The following is a 5,538-nucleotide window of genomic DNA, read 5'->3' on the forward strand; positions in this document are numbered from 1 at the left end:
AGATACAGATCTCACCCTTCATGCATATACAGATGCAGATTGGGCTGGAAATGTTGATGACCAAAAAAGCACTAGTGGAGGTGCATTTTATATGGGATCACGATTAGTATCTTGGTTTAGCAAGAAACAAAGTTCGATTGCCTTATCTACAACAGAAGCAGAATATGTGGCTACTGCATCTTGCTACACACAACTTCTCTGGATGATGCAAACATTACAAGATATTCAAATTACATGTTCTCCACCCATCTCCATCCGATGTGACAATACAAGTGCGATTAGTATCTCAAAAAATCTTGTTATGCACTCCAAGACCAAGCACATACCCATTAAGTACCACTTTCTACGAGAACAAGTACTTGAACAAAAGGTTAAATTAGAGTATGTTCCATCCAAGGATCAGGTTGTTAATATATTTACCAAACCTTTTCCTAGAGAAGCATTTGAATAGCTCAAACAAAAGTTGGGAGTTGTTTTTGCCTCATCTTGCTGTTAAAATTAGTTTGTTCAGATTCAGAGGATTTTTTTCTATATGCGGATTTCATGAAGCAGATTCACGTATATATGCGAGTTTCTGTGCTGGCAATAGCGTATATGTTTTTTCTAATAGAAAAACAGTGAGTCAGACTCAAAATTAGTTTTTGACATGGTTTTTCAATCTGATATTGATGGATACAGTCTATTGATATGCTTTTCTCATTTATGTTTATTTGATTGACAAATATGCCTTGATGAATGAATTATTTACAATGCACAGGTAGCACAGGTTCAGGGGGAGCATTAGCGCTCAAAATATTATGCATTGTTGGCATCATGGTTGTTGAATTCATCTATGGTCTCAGTTATTGATGTCATTCGATGAAAAGGTCATGTAAAGACCTATGGAGTAATAATATGTCCCTTTCTATCATAGTCTATTATGAATGAGTCCTTTTGGACATATGACGTAATTTATATCCCCACTATGCATGGGAAGGATGATGTAATAATTGCAATTTTCAATCATGTATGAACATTTGATGTATCCCCACTTAGTTGGGTGATTGATGTATTTATGAGTCATTGGTGATAGGAAGGTCATACTCACATAGTTCAGTTATAGAGTCATGTTATTCTTTTGAAAAATATTTCTACAGACTTTGCATGTGCTCTGGGGGAGCATGGATAGTACAGTTCATCTCAGCATGTACTAAGGGGGAGAATATCTTAGTCTGCACTTTGCCCTTGATGTCAAAGGGGGAGAGTATCTTGGTGTTGCTTGATATATCTAACAAGGTCTACAACTTGAAGTGATCAACACCAATATGGTTGCCATCAAGTCCAAAGGGGGAGATTGTTAGCATTATGGTATATGTGTTGTCTTTGATGGCAACCCACATACAAGTTAGTTCAGAAATGATAAAGTGATTTATGATGGCAAATCATATTGTAACAGGTCTATTCAGAGGTAACAGAGTAATGGCACAGAGTAACAGGATGATGGGACAAAGGATTACAGATCAGAATCAAGAAATTGAGGAAAGAGAATGTTTTAAGTTGTATACGCTGGTTAACCTAATCCAAGTCGTGTATACACGTAGGTACATATAATAAAAGGCGCGTATACATATCCATGCAGTTTCACAGAAGGAAAAGTGAGTATGGGATGAAAAATTAAGGTTAAAGAATACCAAGGGTCCATACCATGGTATTAGCCCACAATATTGAGCGGAATAACGGTTACGTGATCCTTTCTAAGAATATGATAGGTTCTAAGTGTTGTTTTGGTGCATGGTATTAACAAAGGCTCTAGTATATAAGGAGGAGAAGACCAAAGGGCTATGTGTGCAAGTGAAAGGGTTTTTCATGAATACTTCTATCTGAAGTACATTTTGTGTTGTAAGGGCTATGGTTATGATATAGATCTAAAACATCTTATGCACCCTTGGATCAATGTTGGATCAAGATCATGAGACCTGAAATGACTTATCATTGTATGATCTGATAATGGATGAGCTAGATCTGATTACTAACACATGTTTTATCCTTTAAATTCTATGATCTGAGTTTATCTGAAGTCTTGAAAAATTACAAAGTTATAATTCATTATTTGCAAATCTATACACAGGCTCACCTCGGTGAAGAAGCATATACACACGGATTCGGCACTTCCAAGTAGTGTATGCAGAGGAAGGTCCAGTTATTCAGAAATGACTGATCTATCTGATCAGTGTTGTTGTTTGTCAATGATGTCTTCATTAGATCTAAAGTAAAACTGACTGTATAAGGAGATTGAGTCTAGTTGACTTAGTGATTAAGTAGCAAGGGTGATTTTTGCTGCTATCTATTTGGAACTCTGTAATATGACAATAGCTCTTCAGAATATCTTTGGGTAGTACAGTTTTTGGTTCATAAGTTTTATGATTCAGTATCTTTAGAGGTATACGCATGTTGGGTTACAGAAAGTAGCGTATACACGCATATTGTCCTCATTGAAGTAGCGTATACATTCTGACATATGATTTTTGAGGTTGCATTTGGTTCTGGTTGTTGATGCATTGTTTTGGGATTAGTTCTATGTTCTAGTGACAATGATTTGACTGTTCAGATTGATTGATTGTGTTTTGCTTCAAAGTTGATGGGTTTCAGTGATTGGTTGATGTAGTTGTATTTGATGGTTGTATTGCAGTGGTGATTGATTTTGAGCTTCAATGTTACTTATGGGTACAGTCTAAAAAATTGATGAAACGTGGCCTACAAATTGTGTTGATGTGTACCAGGAGTATCCAGTCTGAAAATTTATGAAACGTGGTCTTTGGAGAAAGAGTGAAGGTGGTAGCCTTCTGTAGGCCTGTGCCTACGTACTGGTAAACATATCAGCCAGTACAAGAGCTAGGGGGTTTGAGCTCCCTTCCAGTAGAAGATGGAAAACGAGTGAAGGTTGTAGCCTTCAACAGTTAGATGCATATGTACTGGAAAATTTCTGCACCGGTACAAAATTTATAAACACTTTTTAATGAGAAGATTGAAGATTTAGACGACAGCAATGGTGGTTTTTCCCCACATTGGGTTTCCACCTGAAAATTCCTGGTGTTCATGTGTGTTGTTTATGTATGTTGATTTATTTTGTTCTTACTGCATCTGTTTACTACTTAGTAAATGCATCACACTCTAATTTAAGTTCAAGAGACAATGAATTATTTGTTTTACAAGTTTATTATCTATACGATGGTTTCATTCATTATAGTCGCGGACATACACTGTTTCATTTATGTAAAATCACGTATAGTTTGAAAAGGAAAATTATTATTGTGAAAGTTTAAATACTAATTCACCACCCCCCTCTTAGTATTTTTCCCAACATCACATACATCTTCAGCAGGGTTATTTACCTCGGGAATATCTTCATCATTACAAAGTGTGCAACAATCTTCAAATAGAGCATTCGATGGATAAATATTTTGAAACATTGATAGAATGCTATATGAAAACATTTCAAAGAAGATATGCTACCATGAGGTATCGTTTTAAACCAAACTCGAACATCCTCATCTACAGACCACTTGAACAACTTGATATTTACATCTTCAAGAAAAATACCTTGTTGCTCCATGCATTCATGAAAGTCTTTGAGGTGTGTTGTACTATGTAACAACACCCCCAATTATAGGGATTAATAGTTAGTTTCTGGTATATAAATGGGGACCCTTTTAATTTTTTAGCTTTTGAAAATAAGTGCTAACTCTAAAATTTTCCTTAAACCTTTATAATAGAACCCAAACTTAAACTTTTATCATCGCAAATCCCATCTTGTAGTTTTCCATGTGACAATTATTAACATCCTAAATCAAATTCCGAAATGCGATATGCGATAGTGTCTCCATTGCGATTTTCCGATCGTGACACGCTAAGAATATGTGCTCGCATTTCGTAGATTGCAATTTAAACAAGGCATGCCACTGTGTTATCCCTTAAAAATTGCAAAATGCGATATTGCAATGTTTCGCAATCGCATTTCTCATTATCTACGAACAACGCTATGTTCAGTGTTTGAAAGTAGTGATGCAGCAAATTAAATGTAAAGTGTGGGAACTTATTGAGTTTTTAATAAAATATCAATTGGGTTGACAGGGAAATTATTGTTTAGTAGCTCGAGGAGAGAAGTTAATATTTTCAAGTCATGTCTAGTTAATATAGAGATTGCGTTCAAATATTCCCATGATTCAAGTCATTTCAAAGAGCTCTTTAGCCTTAATTTCCCTCTACTGTTTACGCTGATATATCTCTCTTTCATTTCAGGAAAGCTTCAAAAGAGATGTCCTTACGGAAAGTAATGAAAAAACAGAAGCAACAGAGTGTTTTAGAATCTGAGGTTACAGAGATGCCGCCCATATTTTCTGATACAGTTTGCAGTGCTGATGGAGGAGCAACGATGTGGGAAGTTATCTATAATAGACTTGAAAATGAGCAGCCTGAAGTTACTGTTACCAAGGCAACAACATATTCAATACTACCCTCGACAGTTCAATTCAGAGACACTGCTTGCTCTTTTCTTCATAGAATAGGAGCAACGGCCAAGATACTACCATACATGCATATGGTTAGATGGGTAGTGGAGAATGTAAATATTGAAGACAGACAATTAAAAATTCAAAGATGTAGCTAATGGGATCATTTAAAACCGAAGATTTGAAACAAATGTATCATCTCTCCTGTTAGAGTCGGTCTGGTCATCCCTCCGTCAGAGATCAAAACTCTTTTTGCATTTCATTTTTAGGTGTCTCGCTCGTTTCACTCAGTTGCATTCCGCTAGGGGCATGTCATAAACTCTGTCGGAAGGGCTTTTTTCATTCATCCCCCTCATGCTTTGCACTGTTGGCTCAGGTCTATTCATCAAAATCAAGTTTTCATGTCTTTAAAACAGCGAGAGTTATTTTCAGTCACTAGGTCTAGGGTTTCACAAATTGTCTCTTCACAATGTCCAATAAATCCAGCAGGCCAGAGGGAGGTTCTTAATAAGTTTTCATTTCAAATATTTTCATCGCCATATGGATGGATTATGACTTTTCTTCAAAACTCTATTTTGAAGACAAGTCGACATTTCCTTTTTTGTAATAATTTTCAAAAAATTTCAGTTCTTCAATTCTTCAAGCATAGCCCTGGTCTCCTTTGCCAAATTCCATGTCAGCTATTCCTGAAAAAAAAAAATTGCCAAGAATTTCATCATTTCAACCAAAAAATCAAGGAGGAAACAAAAAGACAGAGTTGTATTAATTGTGAAAAAGTGCCAATTTCAAAACATTATAAAAATGGGTTTTGGAGAATCAAAAATAAAAACCATGTCTCATGTCTTTATAAAGATTTCTCCATGAGGGTCAAGGTCATTTTGAATGCCAAGAGTGAAGAGATAACAGTTCAAAGCAATTGCTTGAGTTTGTGAGCGATTTGGGTGAAGTTGGAGGAAATTTGGCCGCGCGGCGCACAGAGCAGGTGGCGTGGCGCACTGGAGGAGCGTGGCGCACTGGAGGAGCGCGACGCACTGGGAGAAAAGTTCCAGTG

The sequence above is a fragment of the Pinus tabuliformis genome, chromosome 4_1 (assembly GCF_031772625.1).
Source record: "Pinus tabuliformis cultivar Carrire ecotype Pingquan chromosome 4_1, CPIR1, whole genome shotgun sequence".
In the NCBI taxonomy this organism is placed as follows: domain Eukaryota; kingdom Viridiplantae; phylum Streptophyta; class Pinopsida; order Pinales; family Pinaceae; genus Pinus; species Pinus tabuliformis.